General features: G+C 45.4%; 1 protein-coding gene, 1 long non-coding RNA gene and 1 other non-coding gene across 9 annotated transcripts in view; 1 reads left to right on the top strand and 2 right to left on the bottom strand.

Moving 5' to 3' along the window:
* Window positions 1–1,279: 1,279 nt before the first annotated feature.
* TRNAS-AGA lies at window positions 1,280–1,361 on the bottom strand. The gene has a single exon. It is a non-coding gene; the product is annotated as a tRNA-Ser (tRNA).
* A 3,578-nt stretch (window positions 1,362–4,939) lies between these two features.
* The window catches only part of LOC100578337, a 76,803-nt gene continuing 55,044 nt past the window's right edge, over window positions 4,940–26,698 (top strand). Inside the window, exons 1-4 of one of the 7 annotated variants that reach the window (XM_016913439.2) lie at window positions 4,940–5,989; window positions 6,794–8,331; window positions 8,550–8,879; window positions 10,144–10,257. The gene's annotated coding sequence lies outside the window, so the exon portion shown is untranslated. Of the gene's footprint in view, window positions 5,990–6,793; window positions 8,332–8,549; window positions 8,880–10,143; window positions 10,258–15,693; window positions 17,408–17,497; window positions 17,927–18,911; window positions 19,571–23,828; window positions 23,916–26,698 lie in introns of those variants that run through there. The other 6 variants (XM_016913440.2, XM_016913438.2, XM_006559593.3 and 3 more) reach the window with 6 other exon arrangements.
* Window positions 19,581–26,698, bottom strand: part of LOC113218945 — a 201,838-nt gene continuing 194,720 nt past the window's right edge. The window contains exon 3 of the long non-coding RNA XR_003305184.1: window positions 19,581–23,214. This is a non-coding gene — a long non-coding RNA (uncharacterized LOC113218945). The remainder of the gene's footprint in view (window positions 23,215–26,698) is intronic.

Consider the following 26,698-nt stretch of genomic DNA (forward strand, 5'->3'; position numbering starts at 1 on the left):
CTTCCTTTCTTCCTTCCTTCTTCCTCTCTCTTCCTCTCTCTCTCCTTCGAATAAATAAAGTGCTATCGCTAATCGAGACGATGATTGGATTAGAATGCGAGATTTTTTGATTTTTGAAGAAAAAAAGAATCGATCCTTGGATCCTTTTCGTGTAATGTAATTATCGTCACGCATAGAGAAAAGGAAAGAGAGAGAGAGGAAAGGGAGGTAAAAATTGAGCTTATCGGGGGGCAAGCATCTCGCCGTTAATCTCGGTCAATCTCTCGGCGGCCGGTGGTGGAAAGGGAGAGGTGGAAGGAATCTCCCGGATGGTGGAACGTCTGATCGGTCTCCAGGACGAGGGTAACGACGGCCATTTTATTTTCCCGTGGCGCTCTTTTCTTTCCCTTTTTTCTTTTCTTTTCTTTTCCCCCACCCTCCTTTTTCCTTTTTCCTTTTTCACGGCCACGCGCAACCCCTCGAAAGGAAAGGGGGGAGGGTGGGGTGAGGGTGAAAGATTACGAAGGAAGCCGGGAACGACGGGATCAAGGCGAGAGAGGCGATCGTAGGAATTTCTCCTTGACACAGATGTCGGATAAAGGAATCGTGGCGGCGCGGCGCGGCGGCCGCCATCGAGCGAAACAGCGTTCGGATATCGATCTTTTTTTATCGTGGAGGGAAAGACGATATATATATATAGAGAGAGAGAGAGGGAGAGAGAAGGAGATTGCACTCGCTCCTCTGGTCGATAAATGTAATAACCGTGCGCTTCCCCTGTTTCGTTCTCGGATTGAGAATCGATGCCTTTTTTCTTTTTTTTTTTTTTTTTTTTTTTTTTTTGAGAATTTTGGAAAGATGGAATTTTGGAAAAGGAAGAGGTTCTTTTTAACAGTTTCGGAAGGAGAATCGTTTCGTGGAGGGAATTTATCGGATACGGAAGAAATTAGGAACGAACGAAGGTTGAAGCGTTCTCCTTTTTGAAAAGAGAATTTTGGTAGGTGAAGAATTTTGAAAAGGAAGAAGGAGAAAGAAAGTGATGATTCTTTTAAATGGTTCCTGAGGAAGAATGATCGTTTCGTGACGTATCTTTTGAGGTTTTCTTTTTCTTTTGGAAGGAGAATTTATTGGATAATTGTGAATTGGAGAAGGATTAAACGAAGGGGAAGGCAATTGTTTTTTGAAAAAAGAATTTTGATTCGATTCAGGGTGTGATGATTTTGGGAAGATTGAGGATAAAAGGATGATAAAATTATTGTCAGGAATGCAGGTAGAAAAAAAATTTGGTTTGGATGGTCGAAGACGCAGTCGGTAGGACTCGAACCTACGCTCCCAGAGGGAATCTGATTTCTAGTCAGACGCCTTAACCACTCGGCCACGACTGCTGCGAAAACATCGTTCATCAACGTTCATCCATTCGACAATTAGTCGACGTGGAACATTTTCCAGATACATCATTCGTCACGATTATTATTGAATCGATCGTAAATCTAAGTCGATTTTATCCTCGAAAAAGAAAAGATCAATCCGAAATTAAATTCCCGATACGTCACGATCTAATAATTTTCCAATTCCAATCTTCAAAATTTAATTTTCCAATCTCCAATTCGAATTCTTTTAACGATAAATCCAAAATCAATTCATCCCAATTCCTAATCTTCGTCACAATCATTATTGCCTCTTGAATAAAAATCTAACTTAATTCTCGAAAATTCATCCTCCCATCCTTCGAATTAGAAGAATAAAAAATCCAAAATTAATCCACCTCAAAATTCTCCAAAATCTATCCATTTCCAAACTCCAAATCCTTCAAACTCCAATTAATAAAACAAAAAATCGATCCATTCAAACTCCCAAACTTTCGTTCAATCGCATTAGAAAATCCAAAATCGATCCATTTCCAAATTCCAAATCCTCCAAACTCAAATTCTCCCGATTAATAAAATAAAAAAATCGAAAATCCATCCATCCAAACTCCCAAACTCTCGTTCAATCGCATTAGAAAATCCATCGAAATTCCGAAACTCTCGTTCAATCGTGGGAAAAGGAGAGAATCGAGGAGAATCAATCCGTTGAAATCTCGAGCGATGATCGGCGAAACGAAAATCGGTCGCGAACGATCATCCTCCATTAGCCTGATCGTTGATGATAACGCGGCCGCGCCAGATTCTGGCCCGGCACGGTCGCGTCTTAATTAAAATTAATTGTCCCGGCCGCGTACCCTCGTAAATCATAATAACCGGGGGCGGGGGAGAAGGGGCAGAAAGTTATGGATAGCGCCGCGACGCTACGAACGGATCTTTCATCTCGATCGCCGATCGATGGTTTAACCCGCACAGCCTTGCTTCGAATCCGGGACTCCTCTCGGCGGACAGTGATTGATCGGCCGCGTGGAAACCGAAGGATTCGGACTCGGCTAGCCGAGTTCTCCTCGCCGATCTCTCCTCTCCTCTCCTCTCATGCCGTGTATAATCGATGATAAACTCTGTGTCGCGGATATATATATATATATATATATATATATATAGTCGTCTCTTATTTCTTTTTTTCTTACTCTTTCTTCGAGAGACACTTTTTGGAAAAGTGGAAAGAATTGGACGAACGAGGACAGGCTTATTGTCATTTGTTTCTTGATCTTTCTCTTTTTTTAGGGAGTAGGTATTAAAGTGAGAGAGTAAATGAATAAATAATTGGATCGAAGTGGACAAGTTAGATAATAATTCTTGAAAAATATTTCAGTTTAGTTGTGATCTAATATTTGTTTCAAGTTAGAATTTAAAAGATCAGAAACGTAATTATGACAAATGTACACAACGAGCATGTACAGTTAAAATTCGAAAAGGTTTTACTACAATCTTCCATTCTTGTGCCGTTTGCTTGCCTTACTTCATTCTCTCGAGAAGGACGAGGAAGCCTTACCTTAAGAAGGATCTTAAGTCGAATTTTGAAAAGATTTTGTACAGGTAAGAAACGGGGAAGTGTGGTGCACAATCAAATGTCACTTCCCAAATGATCCTTGGAAAAGCAGCGAATTTACAACTGGCCGCTTGGTCTGGAAAATGGCCGCTCTTCCTCGTTGTAAAAACATCCACGACTTCCTTTGTCCTTTTCCGGACGAAACAAAGCGGAAACAAGCTGATGCAACAGTTGCAGGGAGTGGAGAGATCCCTTAGAAATCACTATTGAAATCCCAAATTTCGTATGATTCGTGGTGACAAACTAAATTGCGTATCCATTTTCACTCAAAAAAAAAAAGAAAATTCTATTCCTTCATACCATTCTAATACTATTATTACTATTAACGCAACAAAAATACGAAAAGGTACAAAAATACGAGAAAATTTCTTGCGACGAAGAAAGGATTACAATTCTAACAAAGTTGGGAAAGGAAAAATGCTGCTCTCCTCTCGTGTCGCGCGAATTATCGACGTTGTTGTTACGCAATGTATGCATCGGCGTTGAATCGAAACGCGTTGGCCAGCCACTCCCACGAGACCTTTGGCTGGCCACGCGTCGCGGCGAAGGCAAATATTATTCGAATTCCGCGTGCACGCCCGCCATTAGGCCATCGTTCCCCGTTAATCTTCTCGGCCGGCCAACGAAACGCACGGAGGGGAGGGTGCCCGTTATTAGCGCCGAATTTAGAATTAAGCGTGTGCCACCCCTTTTGTCTCGAGGAAGGAGGGGGAGCATCGTCCGTGGAACAATGCCGAGGGAGTGGAGGGAGGGAGAATAATTCTTTCACCGCCACGACGTCGACTTAATTCGCAGGACCGCTTTTAATTTCCATTTTCCTTCTCTTTCTCTCTTCCATCCGTTCTTACTTCTCTTCGTTTCTCGACGATCCATCGAGTTAATCGCCGCTCGATGGAACGATTATTCGGAACGATATATCCGAGTCTATTATTTTTCTCCTCTTCTTTTTTTCTTCTGTTCCATCAAAGTGCAATAACATGGTTGCTCTGATCTTTTTTTGGAAAAATTTTGGAAAGAAGAATTGGCGGGAGTATGAGTGATGAGGAGGATTGAATCTTTCTGTTTGTTATCTTGCAAGATATAATTCTCCTGGAGATAATAAACTTGGGAATTTTATCGTATACCGGAGAGGGGAAACACTTTCATCCCTTCTACCCGACCTTCATCCCAAATGCAAATAGAATAGAGACCCATAAAGGATGACCAAACCTTGCTCATACATATATATACACACACAGTGTAGTAAAAAAGAGAGAGTTTAACGAATAATTCAATTTAGTTTTCCTAAATTTACACCTATTCTAAATCATTCTCACCTCAACTTCCTTTCTTCGTTCTCAACTCATATTGATCCGAGTAAATATTGTATGCAGGGAAGGAAAAAAAAGAAAAGAACGGCGAGGAAATATATTAAAATTCGAATTCTACTTTCCATCGAAGGAGGAGGAAAAGAAAAAGGAAAAATAAACTCCAAGAAAAATACTCGCCTCTCCTCTCCTCTCCTCTCCTCTACTCTACTCTCATCTCCTCGGATAGCCAAAGGTCGTATCCTTTCTCACGCGACTCCGCCATCCCTGACTGGATCAAACCAGAAATTATCCCGCAACCCCTTTCCTTCGATCTTCTCCCTGGAAGAGGAGGATATTCAACCCCTACGACGAGAAGAGCGAGCAGGTTATACACACATATATACACACGCTTTCCTAGGAGACGGGACGGCCGCTCGCTTGACCGTTGTCCACTTTCTCAGCATCTCTCCCTCCCCTCCCTTCCTCTTCCCGTTCACCGTCCCGTGAGAATCGTCCAGAAAACTGGTCCAGAATCGTTGCGCGGATCACGATTCACGGAGGAGGGGAAGACGCTTGGATGTTTCGTTTCGTTTCGTGTTTTCGTTGCACCCGTGTGCAAGAGGGGGGGAGGGGGGAGGGGGGCCAACGTGGGGCCAACGTTGGAAAAATGACGTTCAGTCGTGGCTCGGCTCTCGCATCCGGCGAGAAAGAACGAATCGATCTTCCTCGAAAGCTTCCTCGAAATCGTCTCGAAAATTTTCTCTTTTTAAATTCGACGATAACGGTTTCCGGAATCCATTCGGATTCGAGCGCGCGTGCGAGGAGCGTGTGCCGGCCTGGAGGGAGGGGAGGAGAGGGGAGCGGATAAGAGGAGGCGAGGCGAGGCGCCGAAAGCACACGCGTAGCACGGCGATTACCGCTAATTGCCTCTCTAATTGACCCACATTCGCCTCGTCGTCGTCGTCGTCGAGGCGAGGCGAGGCCGACGTTTTTCGAGTCTCGACGCGCCTGTACCTTTGGAGTGGAGGAGGAGGAGGAGGTGGAGGATCGTGGAAGATCCACAAGAGGGGTTTAAGAGGAGAGAACTCATCGAATTTTAATCACTTCGAAATTTGGAAACGCGTGTATCAAAAATATCGGATCTCTCTCCCTCTCTTTCTCTCTGCCTTCTCCTATTTCCTTATTTTTTCCCTTCCTCCTCTAAGTAATTCCCTTCCTCTAATTATTACCATTAATTTATTAAGCGCGTCGAGTCGAGCGCGTATATCGGCTTTAAAAGCGCGCCCGCCTTACGCCGTTTCCTTTAAGCCAATTCGTTCGACTGAAACACACTTCCCGAGTAATCCATCTTAACGTAATTAACCGGTTATACGTCGAGCAGTTAGCGGTGGTCGACGTTCAACTCCCTCCCTCTCCCTCTCTCTCTCTCTCTCTTCGTTTTTTTTTGCCTCCTCCTCTTGCTCCTCGTTTCTCACCTTGTTCCGGGTCATTGTGCCGGTGGATAGGCCGAGGAGATTCTCCAACTCGATGGAGAATTTTGTTGTCTCGACGAGAAGGTGATTCGAACGAGTGAAAAGAAAGTGAAAATTTTTAGATCGTTCGAGTATATCTTGTGGAGGATGGAAGGGAAGAATTTTATAATATTGATTGCCCAGATCTTCGATTTTGGAAAATTTTAGAAGAGGGAACGAATTATCCTTTGGACGATTGGATGAAGAATTGCAATTCTTTCAACCTTGGAAGCTTGGGTAAGTAATATAACTTAAAAATACGGAAAAATATATATATACAATCATTTTCTGTTGTAAAATCATCTCGAAGGATTGAATTCTTTCTGAAAAAGAAAAGAAATAATAATAAAAATAGGAGAAGGGGGGAAGAAAGAGACTTTTTCAAAATTTTTTCAAAATTTAACGAGAGAGAAAGAAGAAGGAATTAGATCCCTTGCGTGGAAGGATCAAAAATTCGAGATTTCCCTCGCCCTGGATTTTCCACGCGCCCAAGATCCAAGATCAACACGGTCGGATAAGTGGCTTCCGTTAGCCGGCGGATCCCGGAGCAAGAAAAAGAATCCTGGTTTCCTGTACAACCCCATCCATCTCTGGCCAGGATGTTCCCACCCCCTGCTACTAGTAGTAGTAGTAGGAAGTCGCCAGTTACCTTTCTCCTTCTCTCTCTCTCTCTCGAAGAAATCCGCGAAAATTTCACGACCTCGTCTCCTTCTACAAATTTTGTCCCTCTCCTTCATTGTTTAAACCTTTTTCAAGAAGAAGAAGGAGAAAGGTGTCTGGTCTCTGCATCTGTGTCCTTCCGTTTCCCTCCAATGAAAGGGGATTGAAAATTGATCGAAGCGAAGAATTTTGGGGAAGTTTTGAAGGGTCGAGACGCTTATCGAATTAGAGAATTAATTTAGATAAGTATAGATAATATACTTGTAGTGTAAAAAGACGAAGATTTGATTTGTAAAGAAAGAAGAGCAAAGATTATTATTGTTATCAAACTTTATTCTTTTTGTTATTATCCCCGAATAATATAAAATATTTAATTTCCAGGGACGAACGTACATTCGAGAGGAGGGGCTGGAGGAGGAGAGGATAAGATCGTCGCCCCCCTCTCCGCCGTTCGTTACGCGGGAACTTTGATACCGGAAACGAGTGGAGAAGAAGACATCGAGGGCGCAATCGTGCGGATAAACGGGACGGGGCGCCTACGTCACGCCGGGCGTTTCAACTTTTACGGATCTCGCCCCGTGGCGCGGGATGTGCGCGTTAAGAGAGGAGGGTCGTATGGATTTTTGCGCGCCCCCTTCTCTTTGCGTGTGCACGAGATCAAATTTTATCGCCTTCGAACGCCATCACGCTTACGATATTTAACGTTGTAGCCTTAATTTGTTGTCGATATAATTATCATTCTCTTTTTTTCTTTTTTTTTTTTGCATGTTTTAGGTGTGATCGATCGATCGAGTAATTTCGGTAATTATCTTTCTTCTCTGTCTCTTTTTAAATGGAGGAATTTAGGTTTAAAAATTTCTTCACGAAGTTATTAATTGTTATTTAATATTTGAAGTAGAAGGAATCGATTGAAAGGTGAATTATTTATTTTTAAAATTTAAATTTTAAAGTTTCAGCTCAATTTTTCAAATTCGAATTTCCAATTTTCCGATTTCCTGGGAGATCTGATTTCGAGTGTTGTAATTTATTTCTTTGAAAGGGAAAAAAGAAAAGGAAATAGTCCCTTCCTCTCTCTCTCTCCCTCTCGTCTTTCGAAATCCGCCCGAAAAACCATCATCCCCTTCTCGAAACTCGTTATTACGTAACCCCAAGAACGTCAAAGCAAATTGGCTGTGACGTTGGTGTCGAAACGTATTCCGAAAAAATTCTGACGTGGGTGATATTACCTTGGTATTTTTCGAAAAAATTAGAGAAAAATATTCCGTTGAAAAAAGTGCGTGTCTCTCTCTCCCCCATTTTTTTTCGTTCTCGAGGGAGGGGGAAAAAATAATTCGAACGTCTTTAAATTTCTAAAAAAAAAGAGAAAAGAATATCAAGAAAGGCGAGATAATTCGATACATTTTGAATGTAAAGATTTTACATCGAAAATTACATTACGAAAATATTCTCATCCCCGTTTCAAATTTTGCTCGCTAAAAGCTGCAGCTACTCTCCGCGGCACCGATGAAAATTTCTTTCTCAACTTTATAATAAAAAGCCACTCTTCCACTCTTTGTCAAATTATTATGAAAAAAAAGATCGATTTTAAAAATTGGTTTTCGAAAAGGATGATCCTAAGACGGATGATCCTTTTTCTTTTTCCCCCCTTTCAAATCCGATCAAAATTCCGGCTACACGAAAATTCATCAAAATTTCCCTCGAAATCGAACCCTCCCCTCCCCGTTTCATTATTATTAGTAAGATGTTCCAGAGTAACCTTTCCCACGTGACCAACTTTAGAATTCCAGGTACGTTCATGCCCATGAGCCCGGGGAAGAAAGAAGAATAGTGGGAGAGTCAACAGAAGGACCGGGCTCCACCCTCGAAACTCATTAAAAGTGTCGCTTTTGCCCGAAACGCGTCGAACGCCTTTATTTCAGGTGAGGCGAACGTATCCCAAGCCATATTCTCTTCCCTTCCAAGAATATAGAAAAAGAAGAAAAACCTCCCCCGATAAACTTATCATTATTATCCTAAACAACCCCTTAAATAACATTCCAATTATTAATTTCGATTATCATTATCCTTATTCTATTCTTGAGAAAAAACACACACACATATATCCAAAGATTGAAGAAAGAAAAAAATTCATTCCCAGAAAGTTTCAGGCGCGAGAGAGAAGAAGAAGAAGAAGAAGGAAGAGGAGGCAGCCGGGAAGGAGGTGTTGGGATCTCGAGTGTGGGGGGCGATTGGACGCGGGCCAGGGCGTAAGTGTACACGCGGCCGTGATTGCGCGAGGAGAATGTAATTAGTGACGGGACGTTGGCGGCGATCCCTACCCGCGGCTTGCTGGCCTGCGCGATATCCGGGACAAACTCGGCGGGAATCCGTGGAGCCCGGGACTGGTGTGGCTGTTTGCGGAACGTTTCCGTGCGATTATGCGCGCGGCTAGGCCCGCCGCGAGAGTAAGCTGTTGAAGCGAGCCGAGGTGAGAGCCTCTCTCTCTCTTTCTCTCTGTCTCTGTCTCTTTCTGGCCCCGGAATGGAATATCTCTTGTTCTCACGTACCGAGTTGAAAAGCCGCGCGCTTTTATCTTTCAATTATTATTCGGAGGCGGTGTGATAGGAAATATAAGTTGAGGATTGGGTTTGTTTTTCTTCTTTTTTTGATTTGTTTATATAGATATAATTTAGAATATACATTGTGAATTTTGATAGTTTTTAATATTAATTAAGATTAGCGTTTCAGGTAGGTTTTAACAACTATCGAAATTTTGTGGAATCGTTAGGGTAAAATGGGTGTAAAATAAAGATTGGAATTTTTACGATTGTTGTAATGCAATTTGTCAGCAATCGCGTGCGTTTCAGAGAGTTGGATAGGTTTTAACGTCTCTATCGAAATTTTATGGAATCGTTAAGAATTTTAATAATAATATATTTCAGAGAATTGGACAAGGTTTTTAACGCAATTTAGAATATGTAAAGCGAAGATTGGAATTATTTGGAATATATTGTTAGGGGATAAGTGTAAAATAAAGATTAGGATTTTGACGATTGTTGTAATGTAATTTGTTGGCAATAACGCGTTTAATGTGGAATTAGATTTTAATATATATATATATATATCCAAAATTTTATCTCCGTTAAAAATTTTAATAATACAATATATACATATATATTTTCACAATTGGATAGATTTTCAATGTAATTTACAATATTTTATTGCGTCGAAATTTTGTGGAATTGTTGGGGATACGCGTAATATAATTTTTTCTTTTTCCCCTTCCTAAAAGTCGAAATGCAAATAATTTTAAAATTATTCCAAGCTAGTAAGGAAAGTATTGAAGGATACGGGAGGATTAAATCGACGATTCGTCGTCGAAAAACCTCGGTGAAACGCCTCGATTAATGGCGCTTGCTCGTGGCCTCGATCGGGGTCACGGTTATCAAGGGTCTTGTTTATCTCATCGACGATTGCACAACACGCAATTGGACGATTAATAAATACAAAATTATAGGAAAACGTGAAAAACGTCCAATTATCCCATCAATAATATCTCGATCGTTGTACATCTAGTAGTAAAAGTTTTATAGTATATACATATATAACGGCGTATTAAAAATTTCTCGTCGAAGGGTTCCATCCACCCGCGAAAATGTAAAACAGCGGGACGTGAGAGTAAAGTAAGGACGATTTATCGATCGGTTCCGTTAAACGTTAGCGCTAACCGAGTCGCTTTTGTTTTTCGACAGGGAGGCGAACCATTATTCTTCTGGAGGAGTTGCGGAGGAGATCAACGGGCGAGAGGATTTTGCGACTTGGAAACATTTCCGAGGAAAGAGGGAGCGACATCTGTTTAACAGAGGGTGAGCGAGTTTTTTTTACTCTGTGCTTGATCGTTATTCCAATTTATTTTTTATTATTGCGAAAGGGGTAAATATCTTTTTAAAATCGTATCCTAGTTGATCAATTAACGATTGATCGACGAAATAATCGATGGAAGGAAAAATGAGGGGTAAAGGAAGAAGAAGGAAGGGAAGAAATTTGTCTCGAGTCGTTCGATAATTTCGTTTAACGTTCGTCGCTCGACAATAGACTGTACACCCTAAACAAAATGTATTAGGATCCTTAAAAGCTCTCAGGTAACTCGGTCCCTGGGGGGAGGGAGGGAGCGCGTTGCACGTGCTTAGCGGATTTTCTTTGTTGTGTCGGTGATACGCAAGGTGGCCAAGAAGCTGCAAGGTGTCGAAGGGTCGTCCGTAAGTTCCCTTGTTTAGATCGTTAAACGATGACAGGGGACGGGGCATAATTAGCCCCCGTCCAGACAACCTTCTTCCGCGCCAACTTTTCCCTTCCGAAAAATATTCACGGAAAATATTTCTGCCAGAAAAATGCATTCGCTCGAAACTCGAAACTTATTTTGCACTGAACACAACTCCTCTCGGATCCTTCTCCAATCGTTCATTTGCCCGACGATCGAGGGAACGCCAAATGTCGCCCCGTCATCCCGGGAATTAATCCCAAAAAACGTTGTCGCCGCGCGTCAAAGCCTCCCTGATTGGTGGCCTCGATGGCGGCCTCCGGTTGATTGGTATCATTGTCGAGGGAGGGAGTTTTTAGGGAGATTTTATGCAGCGGCCCGTGTGCACCACCCGACTTCCAACTTGAATACCGAATCAGCCCGTCTCTCTCGAAGGAGAAGGGAGAAAGAGAAGAGAAGAGGGAGCGAGAAAGCGAGAGAGAGGCCCGAACGGGGATCGAAGAAGGTTGGACAGAAGAATGGGGGGGAAGAGAAGCGGAGAGAAAGGGAGGCGGAGGGTTGTACCGGTTTCGTGGGCTACGTAGGCCCCGGTAACAGTGGAACGGAACCCTCTTCTTCCCCATCCCTATCCGGCATTTTAATAATCCGGGCCGGCTCCCTTCGGGGAGAGCAGCCCGGACAAGGATGCAGCGCAGCTGGACTCCTTTTTGCCTCGTGCCCGGTGTTAAGGGGGTACCGCCCTCCCACTGCGTGTTCATCTCGCGTACCCTTCTCTCTCTCTCTCTCTCCCTCTTTGCGTCCCCCGCACTACACAGCCAGCCCTCCCCTCTCCTCTTCTCACGGCGAATTCATTCTCTCTCGGGCCCGTTCCCCCGTTGCGAGCAGGGTGTTGATGTCGTTCGTGGAACACCTTTCCCCGAAGGAAGCATGGAAAAATTGTTATCAATCCTTTTCCAATCTTTTTTTTTCGTCGCGTGAAAATCGGCACGTTTTTTCTCGTCGCAAATCTATCGATTTTCGGGTGAAGAAAGGGCGAAGAAGAGAGAATAAAATGTTAGAAATGTCGATGTTATTCAAAGAAAATGTTATGTCTGTTGCAACGATACTCTACGTGACACACCTTTCTAAAGAAAGTACGATGGCTTTCCCTTTTTCGCGCAACGTGTTTTCGATGGTTTCGTTGCGTTGCGACGATTGTTTCATTCTGGAGGAATCAAAATTTCGGTTATTATCCTTCTCATCCGAAAATTCTTGATGTAACACCATTTTCGAACGCGTCTTTCATCTTCATTCCACAAGATTTTATACATATTTTTGTTTTTCGTCGATCGCGAGCCTTCTCGAATCGAATCTGTTCACGTTTGGATTCTGATTTACGATTTTTTTTTAGAGAGAAATGATGCAAAGATTTCGGGATCAGAGGGAATCGAGGTTGCGTTAGACGAAGCGAGACGGAGGAGGAGGTTAGAGCGAGGTGATCGTGTCCTTAGCCGCACGACGATGTTACACACTTCGTCCAATACGGTGTCCTAATTAGATGTCGTACAAGGACGAGATAGTAGAGATTACGCGATACCAACAGTGTCCATATACGGCTCGTCTTTCCTCCACTTTAAAAATCGACGACTCCAAGTTATATTTTTTTTTTTAGATAATAGACACGATCGTGATTATAGAATTCTTTCAACGAAGAAGGAGAATATATAATTTTATATATCTACATCTTCAAAATCTGAAAATTATCAACGAAAAAAGAAGGTAGATCCGATTAACAATTTTTAATTAGCTCGAAGAGAGAGAAAGAGACATATCATCAGAATATATTATTACAAATATATATATATATATATATTATCAAGAGGATCGTAACTCAAAACGAACGCACGAATTTCCAAGAGTCCCAAAGCCGATGCTTTGAGCGTGAACCTCGCGTGATGCGGGTCCACCTTCTCCCTCTCTCTTTCTCTCTCTCTCTGTGGACGACTCTCCTGTATTTCGCCATGTCGAGTGCCTTTGTGCTCAGGTATTCTCCTCTCCCGTCCCTCCGTCTCCCTCTCTCTCCCTCTCTCTTTCATCGTTTTCCTACCCGTCCTCCACGATGTCGCCTCCACTACCTCTAGCCAGCTTCTTTCTTTACCCGGATTACGGACGAGCCCACGGGTTCTTCTCCGCTTCCACGCTTCGTTTTCTCGTTTCTCGAACTCTCTATCTCGTTCAAAGTCACCCTCAAAGTCTGTCGTTGCCAGTGACGAGAGGGGACGAGGTGAGGGAGAGGGAAGATAGAGAGGGGATGGAGAGAGAGAGAGAGAGAGGCGGATCGAGATTAAGGCAACTTCGCAGACTCGGCGACTGCGCTCATCGCCCCTCTCTCCCTCCTCCTCCTTTTCCTCCTCCCTCCTCCGTATCCCTCTCTCTCTCTCTCTTTCTTTCGTGCGAGGAATACTTTGTTGGAATAGCTGAGACCGACTTGTCCCCGATCGGAAGCGGACAGGCTTCCGCGCGCGGTGACCGATCTCCTCCGCTTCCTGTCACCAAAGGCTAACTCCTTTCGGAATCGGACAACAGCCTTCGCTTGTCCCCGCTTATCCCTTGGGACGATCTTTGCGGGTGGAGGGAGATCGTCCTGCGCTCCCTTGCTTGAAGAATCGCGCGGTTATTGTACTTTGCGCTTTGAAAATTATATCGAATCGAAACTTGGACCGTTAAATTTAAGCCCATATCGAGATTGGATCTGGATATCTGGTATAAATAATATGCAATAGTGTGTGTTTTTCGCGATGATTTTTTTGGGGGAAATTATTGGAATTATTCAAGGAGAAGGATATTATTTTATAGGTTTGTTTCCGCAATCTTTGGTAGCATACGTTCAGTAATTAAATTTCCATGTTATTTTGAGAAATATCAGAAAAAAGAAAAATGAGAATTCTAAGAAATACAAAGTTTAAACCTCGTTTCGACTTATTTCAAAATCAAGAGAAATCAACGGATAATTAAGGGGAGAAAAAGAATTATAAGAATGGCTACAATGGTCGAAAACTCGAGCTGGAAACTGCCGTTAGTTGCATGGATTTTCCATGCGAACGTTTAAACGAAAGATCCGTAACCGCAAATCACGCTAATTCTGTTTGCGATAGTAACCAGGAGTGACTGGGTGCGCTTTGAAGGGCCAGCCAATTAGCAGCGACGAAGATATTACGTAAATCAGCTTAAACGGAGGAAATTTCGAAGCGTGTAAAAGTCTTGTATCAACCGCGAAGCTAGAAATTAACCGGTCTTTCTTTCGAATCTCGGGCGAAAAGTGAGGCGATTTCGAACGAAGGAAAAACCATCAAAAAACGAGCGAATTAATTTCGTCGATTTTACGATACACAAATCGATAAGAATATTATAAAAACGGTGGGACGAAGAAAAAAATTCGAAGAAGAATAATTTCCACGTTGCCAGGGATTCCTCTCTCCCCCCTTCCCCAGAAAGTCGAAACGAGAACAGCGGCGAGTTCACGGATAGTAGTTACGGTTGTATCGTCGCGTGTATCGAGAAATTTACAGTGGGCCGGGATGAATCGAAGCGGGACCGCCGGTTCCCGCTCCTTTCCACCCGTTTTGGTTTCCTGGAAATCTGTGCAACCGATTCGCGCCATTATCGTGAAATCCAATTTCTCTGGAAGCAATTTCCACCTCGGCTGCCGGCTTCACGAATCTCATCCCGCGGCGAAAAATTCGTGAACAAGGCGCCCGACGGTCGTCGTCGTCGTCGTCGTCGTCGTTCCATACACACCCGTTACATCCCCGCGGTCACGTCTCGTTTTATCTCGTTCCTTCTCGCTCCTTCCCTTCCTCGACTCGTCTCTTTTTTCGTTTGCAGCCTCTTTTTTTTCCCCTCCTTCTTCTTTTTTTTTTCCTCCTCTTTCTCTCTCCTTCCCCGTTTCTCTCTGCGTCGTGCTTTCGAGCCTCCAGCACGTTCATCGGTGTCTGAAAAGCTCCGGTAGGCAGGCAGACCTACGATATGCTACCGCTCGAGTGTGGGCGCGCGCGCGCGAGCGCTCTCCAAGAGAGGGAACAGAGAACGAGCCGACGACGAGGGTCGGAGAGAGAGAGAGCGGGAAAACGAGGAGGACGAGGCGTGACGAGGAGCGAGCGTGGGATTGGAAAGAGAACGCGACAGACGGCGGAAGAGGGAGCGAGAGGTAGCCGCGAAACGACGAGGACGGAGCGACAAAGAGAAGCCGACGCTTGGAGAAAGAGAACGAGGGAGCGGTGCACACGGACCGAGAGAAACGATCGGACGGAGGGTCCGTTTAATGGAGGAGGATGGAAGGCGAGAATCCGAGAGAAGGAGAAGAAGCGTGGAGAAAAAGAGAGACGTGGATCGTGCGCGCTTGCGGAAGAGAGCATCGGGCTGAAGCGTGAGGAAGGGGGAGGAAAACGGCGACGAGGAGAGATCCGAGGGTTGAGAGGCAGGAGGAGAGTAGCGGCACGAAACGGAGCACCGGAGAGAACGAGGGACGGAGAAAGATAGAGGGAAAAGGAAGGAGAGGGAGAGAGAGAGAGAAGCGCGCCGAAAGACGAGTTAGCGAGAACGACAAGGACGGAGCGTAGCGGTCGACGAAGACGGCAAAGTCGGACTAACGCGGCCGCCCGAGCGAGACCGAATCGAGCCGAGGGCAGGCAGTGCCGTTGGCGTAGTAACGTGCTATGGCTCATATATAGCCGAAGCTGCCTTGCTTGCCTGCCTGCCTGCCTGCCTGCCTGTATGCCTGCCTGTCTGCCTGACTGCCTGCCTGCCAGCTTACTCGCCTGCCTGACTCACTATCCGTGTGAGAACGCGACTGTGTGCTGCGCTCTCTGCGTGGCGCGTCCGTCGAGTCTCCCTCTCTCTTTGTGTGTGTTCGAAGAGAGACCGACCGACGCACGAACGAACGAACGAACGAACGAACGAACGAACGAACGAACGAACGAACGAACGAACGAACGAACGAACGGACGAACGGACGAACGAACGAACGAACGAACGAACGAACGAACGAACGAACGAACGGACGAACGAACGAACGGACGAACGAACGAACGAACGAACGGAATGGTTGTGTGTGCGTTCCGTATAGGTGGATGGGGGTCCCGGCCCGGCTCTCGGCCCGTCCCGTCCCGTAGAGTATCGCACCGCTCGCCACCCGCTATCCACAGCAGTTTCAGCCAGCCGCCCGCCTGCCAGTGTCCCACCGCACGCCGAACCGTTTGCACTCAGAAGCGATCAGGGAGCCCTTCTCTCCCTCGACTTCCCCCTTCGAGAGAAACGTGCGCGCGCGCGCGCACGCTCTTCCACCCCGGCGAGTCGCGCATCGCGTACCCGCCGCTATACGCCGCCTCTATATCCGTTTTCTCCCATCTCCCTTGCTCCTTCGCTCCTACGCTCGTACGTCCTCGTTACGCACGTTACTTCTCTTTGTTCCTCCTGGCGGGACGGTCGCGTCGTCTTCTTTTTCTCCGTCGATTTCCTCCCCGGTTTCCTTTCACCCTTCTTTCTCTTCTTTTTCCTCTTCCTCCTCTTGTTACTCTCTTTTGTTTTTTTCCTCTCTCTCTCTCCTCCGCCAATCTCCCTCGGTCTCTCTCTCTCTTCTCGCCGTCAGTCACACTCGAAACGCACGAGCGCCGGCTATCGGTTTCTCTCCCTCCTTCTCGCTCCCACTTCCCTCTCTGTCGGTTGGCCGGCGTTCGGCGTGTTTAACCTCCCGCCGTCCCACCACGCGCCCCCTCCACCAGACAGCCACTAGGCTTCTGTCTCCGTTGGGAGCTCGAGCGGGCCATTCGTTCCGTCTCGTTCGCTCAGTTCCTCTCGTGTTGCGCGCACACGGCCATCCGTCCCTCTTTCTCGCTCCTGAGTAGCGCCGGTGTGTACTCCCGCTGTCACCTGATCGCGGGACGCTTTTCGCGGGTGAGATACCGCTCGGCCACCGAGTCAACCGAGTCTGCCGCCGCCGCCACCGTCGCTCGGTTTCCCACCTCCCGCGCCCCGAACCGCCTCTTCCTTCGGCATCTGCTCCTACTCTCCTCCTTCTTCCTCTTTCTTTCACGGGGCGCGCGCGCTCTCCTTTTCCTTTCCGTCTCGCGCGGACACCACGTCTCTTGCTGCTCTCTTCCTATACTCGGCTCGTTGCCGCCGCGCGACGTCGAACGTGCGCGCTGGTGGTTTTGTAGAAGGGAAGTTGCGAAACGTAGGAAGAAAGAAAAAAAGGAAAGGGAAAGGGAGAAAAGAAGCGTGGAAAAGCGTGGAAAAGTAAAGGTGGGGAAAGGAAAAAGGAGAACGGAACGTCGCAAAAGGAGAAGGGGAAGAAACAAGTGACGGACCGAGGCAAAACTGTAAAAGAAAAAAAAGAGAAAAGTAAAGAAGAAGAAACGGACAGTGGGAGGGAGAGAGAGGTACGGGAGTACAGGAGGAAAGAAAGACGGAGTATCAAGGTGCGACGAGTGGCAGAGAGAGAGACGGAGAGATATATATATAGAGAGAGAGAGAAAGAGAGAAAGAGAGAGAGAGAGAAGTACGCGCCACCGACATCGTCCAACCGCGACTGGCTTGCCCCGATCTCTCGCCTCTTCTTCCTCCTTTCACGGATCTTCGCCGGTGCACACGTCTGAAGCCGACCGACTGGAGAGGGAGGTGACACTTTCGGAACGTGGACACGCGGCACGCACGGATCGTCACGCTGGATACGTGAGGATCCAGGAGAACTACGGCTGGCTACTGGTGCTCTCGTGCAGGTCGGTGATATAGTAGTGTGTTTGTGTGTTGTATAGCCGCGCGCCGCGTCAAGTGTTCCGCGAGTCGCGCTTCTTTTTCTTTCCATTTTTTTTTTTTTTTTTCTTTTCTTCTCTCTTTTCTTTCCTCTCCTACTTCTCATCTTCGACTCTCCGGTTCGTGCCGTTCGCGTTTTGTTTTCTTTCTCTCCTTTTCCTTTTTCTTTTTTTTTTTTCACTTCCGCGCGCTCAGCCAACGTTTTCTCTCTTCTCTTCTCGCTCTTTCCCTTCTTTTTCTCGCGGCTGTGCCGCCAGACGCACGAGCAGCATATATCGGCCAGTCTCGGTGATCGTCGCGACCACGACAGCCGCAACGACGAACGTCCACAACGACGAATGCAAACAGTGAGTGTGCGTGTCTTCGGCCGTGTGTCTGTGACCCGTCTACCGTCTCTTTATTTTTGTTTTCATCGCGGTGTCGGTGCTGCGTGACGACCGATAACACCGCGATTCTGAGATTCGAGAAAAAGGTGGCGGTTAAAGGTGCGTTGCGCTTTTTTTCTTTCTTTTTTTTTTTTCCCCCCCTCCTACTCGTTCTTTCTTTTTTCGTTCATTTCGGGCCGCGTTTTACGGGTCGTTAAAGCTCACGGAATCGTCGTCGCGCCTCGACGTCGTCCCCCATGAATATGGAGATGAACGGTCGATCCTTCGTCTCCCTTTCTCCCGTCCGCCTTTCTTTCGCCTTTCTGTCGTCCCATAGCCGTCGTCGAACGATGACGTGCTCGAGTTTCTTTCGAGAGTTCGCACGCGACCGCCGCGGTTCACCCGTCGCGCGTGACAACACGCGACGCGAAATCGTGCTATCGTCCACAACCTGATCCGACCACCGACATTTATCCGTGCTGAAAAAAAGTGTCACGAGGAAAGTGTTGCCCGATCGGCCACTGACAGCACGCTGTCGCGCGTGTGTCACGCTTTCACGAGCCCGAATCGGCGGCGTGTCGAACCGTGAACGAATCCGTCACCCGATTTTCGACCAACTTCTATTTCGCCAATTCTCCTCGCGAATTTTTCCATTCTCTTTTCGAGAGAGAAAAAAGAAAAGAAAAAAAATCATCGGATCCTTTCTGTGAAACCTTCTCTGTAAAACGCAGTGTATTCGTCGTATTCCCAAGGTGATCCATTCCTCGGTCGAAATCGATCGAGCGAATTTCTTTTTCTTTCTTTTTCTTCATGCACATCACGATCACGTTACATCACATACATACGTGTAAATGAAATTCCTTGGAAAATTTTTCGTACGAATCTGTTCGTTCCAGAAGAGTGGAAGAATCGAATTCTCGCGATAAAGAAAAGGATCGATTTCGTGGGAAACGATTTCTCCCGTAGCAATGAAGAAGACACCGGGGAGAGAAGAAAGGGAGAAGGAAAGAGGTAACGGTGGAAGGTAGAAAAATCGGTGGAAGGCTTGGAGAAAAGTTGAAAGAAGTTGCGGTAGTGGTGGGAGGGAGGGAAGGGGAGAGAGAGAGAAAGAGAAAGAGAAACGCCGGGAGTCGTGGAGATAGCGGCATCCGTTTCGGTTGCGGGACGGTCGCCACACCCGCCCGTTTGGGAATTCAACTTACTGCCGCTCGGGACACCCGAAGCGTTCGACGTTTTCTCCACGGTGTGTGTAACGGTCGAGAGTTGATGACGAGAGGAGGAGGCCGGCTGTTCGCGGTGGATTAGATCCCGACCGGCGCAGAAATTGCTGGCCCACACCGTCGTCTCTGTCTTTCGCTTTTCCGCGCTCCGCGCTCCGTTACCAGACGTGCGAACGCGCGCTTGTGAGAAGAAACGTGACGAATGGTGTCTCGTTGCGCGAGAGAAGGAAGAAGGGATCCCGATTGAAACGAGAGATCCAACAAAGAAAAGAGATCGATTTTTTTCTCTCTCTCGAACAGTGTTCTCGAAATTCGATTTTCAAGGAAGGAGATTTTTTATATTTTTTTTTTCTCTCTCTCGATATTGGAGATAGTGCGCGAGATAGTGCGTTTGGATCGTTCAAAATCGGCGCGATCGATGTGAAGATCGGACAGGTGTATTTCTCAGTGGTGTTCTCTTTTCACTTTGAAAATTGACGAAATCGAGGATGGAAGTTTCGGAGAGGTTCTAGGAGCTAGAGGTGTTTTCTCTTTCGATCTTTCGGTAAGGTGATCTGATTATTTTATTTTTTTCTTTTTTTTTCTTCCATTTTTGCTCGTCGTGTTGGATCGAAACGTTGCTACGAACGCAACGTGTTTAAAATGGTTGTCAAATCGTGGAAGATAATCGTGGTTTTACGTTCCCTGTTTACTTCACGTTACGAAATAGATTAAAATTTGGATCTAATTAAATTAGGATGATCGAGTTAAAAAGCATGTAAAGGAGAAAAGAGGCAAAATTGCGATTAAACCGCTGGAAATTTTATCCAGAATCTAAGTATAAATCGTGACGAGTGTCGAGTACAAAGATACATCTCGCTTTTCTAAATATTTTTTTTTAAACATTAACAACACGTGCATGTAAATACGAATTAACGATTGCTCGATACAATTGTGTTACAAAATCATCAGGATCGTAAAAAGAAAAAAAAAAATCTCGAATAAAAGGATCATCGATATCGCGCAATTTATCTCGAGAAACATTTCGTCCGCATCGTTCAATTTCGACGCGAGAATCTCCCGTAAAATGAAACACGAGGAGAGGGAGAGAGAGAGAGAGAGAACAAAAAAGCGAAGAAACGCGGAGAATCGAGTCGCGCAAAAAAATTCCAATCGAGGCAGGAAAAATATCAAAGCGCGGCGCAACGAGTGTCCCCGTCGAGTTGTCGAGTCGAGGTCTCGAAAGTTTCCCTGACGCACGGATACGCTCGGCTATCCCGCTGGCTCTCGAATATCCCATCCCCCCTCCCTCCTCCTCCCCCTCCTCCCCCTCCTCTTCCCCTCACCCCTCGACGAGGAACTCGACAAAAATTCTCGACCCTCTCCACCCTCGAAGTTTTCCAGAAGCCGCACACCTCTGCCCGAACACGGATCTCTCGCCCCCTTCGATCAATAGTCTAGGTAAACACGTTACTCGCGGCAGACTGCATCCCGACACGGCTCGGAAACTGCCAAAAGTGCAACGTATACCGGGGACCCGGCAGGATTGCCCTTTTCCGCCCTTAACTTTCCGCTTCGGCCCGCTTTTGCACCCTTGTTCCGTGGAAAAACGAAAAACGGGGGGGACTCCCCGAAAATCCAGGCGAACGAGTAAAAAAATTAGCCTCGCGTGACGATACAATAATAACAAATAGGCTGGAAGATTTTAAGAATTCGTGACGACAAGTTTCGAATATATATATTTTTTCTTTTTTTGATTCTAAAAAAAACACAATGGGAACAGACAAAATTAACGCAACAGGCGTTAAATACCAGTCTTTAAATTTATCCTCGAAAGCGTCGTCTCCCACTCGTCTGGAATCGCGTTTCGATATTTATCTTTATCAAACCGAGTCCAATCTTAAACTCTATCCAAAATTATCCAAGCACCAAACACGACGGAAGCAAAGAAAAAGCGAAGCGAGAAGGTGGAAAAAAAGGAAAGCGAGAAAAAGACGCGGCAAAAAAAATTCCCCGGGGAGAGAGAGGGGGGGGGGGAGAGAGAGAGAGAGAGAGAGACTATCGGTTCCGAAAGAGCGCACGGGTCCGGTGGTTGGGGCACGATGGCGCGACGAATCGAGCAGAAAAGTGGGCGCCGCTGGGATATCTCTCCTTCTCCCTCTCCGCCTGTCTGCCTCTCTGTCCGGCTTGCGAAACCGATCGTGGAAAGGAGGGGGAGGGTCGGGTCGCGTCCTGCGCGGGAAACGGCCAGCCAAAAGCGGCGCGTTACTCGCGTGCGTGCGTGCGTGCGTGCGTGCGTGCGTGCGTGCGGCGTGCATGCGTGCGTGGTTGGTTGGCTGGCTGGCTGGTTGCGTATGGCTCGTGTGCGCGCCTGTATATAGAGGCGCTTGGATGGCCGCGGGCCACGGTAGAGGTGTACGTGGTAATACAGTGGCCATGCGAGCTTGATTACACATTGCGATCACGAGTGTTCCACGAGCGGGCGGACATAAGGCCTTTTGTCACACCATGGCCTGCGGGCAGGAAGCACGTAGCGTGACACCGGGCTGCCTCGCTGTGCAACCGGCACCCACATTATATACGCTGCGCGTAATACGTATACGACTGCGGGTGGGACGAAGACGGAGGGAGGGAAGGTCGACGAAGAGAGGTAGCCAGGCAAGGCAGAAGAAGGTGTACACGCTGGAACGAGGCGAACGGACAGAGAGAGCGAGCGAGAGAGCGAGAGAGCGAGCGCGCGAGTGGAGGGGGAAACGGTTCAGGGTAGAGGACGCGCCATAATACTCGGTGGTCCCATGCCGGTACGTGACTTGTGTGCCGCTTTAAGCCGCCGTGTCCCGAGAACACGAACCCGGTTTCTGCCACCTAAAGGAGCGCGCGCGGCTGCTATTGCGCGGCGGCCGGGTTATTGTATCCGGTATCGGGCGGCCGCGAGTTTCGACCACGGTAATCGATTGCGCTCTCGGGGCCGGCGAGTTGTGCGGCGTGCCGGCAAATTGCCGAGAGGCTCCGTTTAGCGGGCCGCCTCGCGGAAAATCGGGACGCGTTACTCCTCGATACGAGGGAGGGGAATACGAAAGGAGGGACGGATTAGGGCGAGCGGAGGAGGACGCCTGAAATCTCGTCGTTTCGAGCTCGAAACGTTGAAATTGGAGGATAATTGGGTTTAACCACTCTGTGACTCCACGTACGCGAATTTATCCATCCGTTCGTTCGTTTTAGGAAATTGTTAATAATTTTTAAAATTAGATTCTTACGTATCGATTGGACAATTTTTGAGAAACGAAGAGTAATTCCATTCTTAGCGTATAGAGAATAAATTAGAAATGGAACGTACTCGTCGAAGAACGGATCGATAGAGGAAAGGAAAGGTGGGAAAAAGAGAAAGTGTTAAACCCTTGGACGGAAAATTAGAATTGACGAGAAAGATTTAAGGGTTCGGAGAAAAGGAACGGGGAACACGGTTCGTGGAAAAATCGAATACGCCTTTGGGATTGTTGTCGAGTTGCAGCTGCAAGGGTGAATTGACGAGGAATCGCGTTCTCGAGGCGGAAGTAGGGCGGGTCGTGGAAAATCGGGACGATATTTCTTGTTTCTTGGAAAAATATGTACGGGCGACTCGCCACCGGGGAGGGGAAGGAAAAGTTTTTCCGTTAAAAAGTGAGAAAAATTCCGCGCGTGGTCGGGATCGTGTGTGTTTGAATCGAGGCTCGAGATTAAATTGGCGAGAGGTCGCGCCGCGTGGAAAGAATACATCTTCGATAAATTGTACGAGGTTTGCAATTAAAAGCTCGGTTGGGGAAAAATTTTTCACCAGGTATCTAGATATCTCTCGAAGAAGAAGTCGTGGCAAATGTAACGTGAAAAATTTCCATGATAATGGATATAAACGTTTTATCCAGAGGTTAGATGAACGGATAAGGCATGCGATAGAAATTTCACAGAGATCAAATTAGTATTTTACTTTACCTTTTTTTTTTTCTTTTTTTTTTACATATCTACATTTATATACATTTTTAGTTTTTATTTTCTTTAAACGTACACTGTAGCACTGTATCAATTATTTTTCCCAGACACACGCGTACACAGGTATTCTCTTCGGCTCTTGTTAACCCGTACATACGGGTTCATCGCCCTCAAAGGGTTAATAATACACGGGGAAATAACAATATGCGTTATGGTGAAAATCGATGATATTTTCAATTAAACCTGAAACAAAAAAAAAAGGAAAAGAAAGGAAAAAAAAACGTAATCTTTATTTTTAAATAATCGTTTCGTAAATTCGATTAAACGATTAAACTTACTAAATTTCATCGATGATATCAAAAAAAAAAAACGAGTCTCGATTCGTTGCGTAATAAAATCCACGTATCTAGAAAAAAACAGAAAGAAGAAGAAGAAGAAAAGGGGAAACAAGCGTCACCTGCCAAAGACTTGTTGCGTTCTATTATATACGATAAGAAAAATGGTTTGGTTTGGAGGCGTTGCGTGGCTGGCGATCGGGAAAATCGCGGCACGACCCGCCGCCACAGTTCGCGTGAAAGGTGACGTGTCGCCTTCAATTTTCTCGATTCCTTTGCGCGATTAACGTCCTCGACGCCGCGCCGTGTCGGTGTCGGTGTCGGGTTCGTTCGTTCGTTCGTTCCCCGGCCGCTCCAATTTTACCCGCGTGCGCGCACCGCATTCCTTCGATCGTTCGCGTACGGGTTTTCCGGCTGAGAATTCCGTTGAGCTATATAATTTCAAAGATCCGCGTCTTGCATTATCGATAGGGAGGGAGGGAGGGAGGGAGGGGGGACGAGATTAGAAGTATCCGATTATACGGCGGAGAAGCGGCGGCGTGTCAAGGCTGGATGGATCTTGGTATTGTTCTCCTTAATTTCGATTCATTGATGCCGACAATAACAACGGTAACGAATTTCTTCGTATTCTCTTTTATTATATCATATTTGGATCGATTTTCTTTTTTTTTAGAATTCTTGCAGTTGTTTAGGTTACCAATTCGTTCGAGAGGATTATTATCATAGTTCAGTTTTTTAGATTGGAAAGTATCTATCTATCTTTTTTCGAGCTCGTAAATGTGAATGTAAATTTTTCTTTAAAAAAAGAAGCAAGATTCTTGCGGTATATTATAGAAATATTCATGGAGAACAGAGAGAACGGACGCTTGCATCTGCGATCTTCCGAAAGCAACTTTGGAGCGTGAAAGCATGTTTATTCGCTTCCTTCCTTTTCTTTTCTTTCTTCCTCTTGTTCCTTTATATATATATGTATATTCGGACGAGCAAAAACTTTACAAAACCGCGATTTCAACATTGACACAGCCGAAATATAAAACGATATTTCAAGGTCTACCGATTCCTTAAAAAATGAAAAATAAAAAAAAATATAACGGTGTACGCACCTATTACCATTCTTCAAACACGAGCTATTTAGTTTCAGTAACGAAAAAAATATATTTTTTCCAACGAAACATTTACTCCCTCAAAAACGAAAGAATCTTCCAATTCCAGCTCGCTTCGTTCTTACGCCAACACGGGATTATTGACCTTTCTCGATGATTAATTACACCACCTCCATCTAATTAATTCACCAAACCAATTACATCGTCCATAGTTGAAAAACGATAGTTTTAAAAATCTAAAAACACGAATATATGTATACCTGTCTTCCAAATGTTCAAGTATTGGCGATGTATGAATTATCCAAAAAAAAGAAAAAGAGAAAATAAACTTGAACGATGAGAAACAATAACGAGAAAGAGAAAGACGGAGAAGTGGAGGATAGGCGTCCATTTTTTTTTTCCTTTCTTCCCCTCGATTTTCATTCTTGGTCGCGCGTGCAATCTTTGATAATGACGCCGAAGATAATTTACAGTAAGCAGCGCGCCTTAAGCCGCAGCCGCGCTAAAGACCTCGTTTCTGCCACCTAAAGGAGCTCGGTTATATCGTGGCGAGGCTATCGGCCTCGTTCCATCGGTTCCCTTCTCGGACTCTTCGTTATCGTTTCACCGATGGATTCGATCGTAATTCCTCACGATCGATCGATCTCCATCCACACGATCCCCCTCCTCGATCGTGACTTTCGTGACGGATTCGGGGAAAGTTTTTTGGAAAGAAATTGTGAAAAAAAAGAAAGAAAGAACGATAAGAGGGGGTATTGGAAAAGTGGATGGGAAGTAGGAATCGTGGAAAGTGAAATTTAAACAGGATTTTGAATATTTATGAATATTTTGGTCGTCGATACATCGTTGAGAAATTTTTAACCGTTCCTTGGTTTTTCGAAGTTGACGGAAATAGAAACTCTGATATTCCTGAATTGGTAATTGGAATTTTTAAGCTTTGGATATTTTTTTTTTTCCCCCTAATTTCTTATTTTTTAGCGATAACTCGATGTTGCTTTATTATCAAGCGTGAGTAATTAGAACGTGTCAGAAGTGAAAAGTGAAACTACTACACTTGTGTAATATCGTACAGGGAGGCCGAAAATAGTCGATGGCTCGCGTAATCTCCATCCCAAAATAGTTATCGAAATTCCCAGAAGACAAACTTTCAACCGTTTGTTGCCGGCTCCAATGCTTACTCTCTCAGCGAGAGAGAGAGAGAGAGAGAGAGAGAGAAAAAATCGATAGACTTTGATATTTAACGAGTTACGTTAATAAGGATCGTGACTCGAGTGTTGAACGTCACGACGTGATGCACCGATATTTGCTAAAAAAAATCTTGGGAAAAGATCCAATCCGAATCGAAAGATATTGGAAAAAATCCGAATCGATTGTTAGATCTAAAATGCGTATCTATATAAGTATAAAAAAAATCAAGACTTCCGTGTAGAAATTAAATCCAGTTAATATCTTGACGATATTTTCGAAATCAGATCAATGATATCGTCAGATCCACTTATAAAGTCTTCCATAAACTTTTTCGATAATGTTCGTAGATTCTTTGAAATTTTCGAAAAAAATTATTCAGCTTTCGTGATAGATTAATTTTAAACGTGTCAATTCGGGAATTCCCTATCTATATATATTTCTCTTTCTCTCCTTTCTCTTTCCGTTTCACTTGTTATCTAAAGGAGCGTGGATACATCGCCGCGAGTTCATTACACGATCCAGGCTATCGCGACGTATGGTCCGCGATCGGCCTTATTGAATTAGCGTCGAGTTTGCTTCGCGATTATCTGACACGGCCTATCTCTCGATATACTTGCAGTTCGTTACGGTTGTCGTATCGTTGCCGATAATTATGAGAAGGAAAATTTGGTTCGAATTTATAATTCGGATTTTTGAGGTTACTTTTTGATCTTGAGAGAATCCTAATCTCGATACGTTTTTGTTCTAGCATTCACGTGAACACCAAATTTCTTCGAGCAAAAGCGTAAGGATGCTCGATATTTCTTTTAGTAATGTTTATTTATTTTTTCTATTTCAGAAACAAAAAAATGAAATTCGAAATTCCCATCGAAGAAAAATTTCGTCCCGACTCGATCGTACAACAGACGGTCGCGTCGAGGAGGTTAGTTTGATCCGAGATAGGGCGTATAGAATCATGGGACGTAATGGTGAGGGGCGACGAGGGAACGCTAAAAGTTCGCTTCTCCATTTTCGTGAACCGCTTTCCCACTTTCTCCCTTTCTTTTCTCCCGGTTCGGCTACGTGACGGTGGTTTGCAAACGCGATAATTATAATTAAAAA

This window comes from Apis mellifera, linkage group LG8 (genome assembly GCF_003254395.2).
Source record: "Apis mellifera strain DH4 linkage group LG8, Amel_HAv3.1, whole genome shotgun sequence".
Lineage (NCBI taxonomy): Eukaryota > Metazoa > Arthropoda > Insecta > Hymenoptera > Apidae > Apis > Apis mellifera.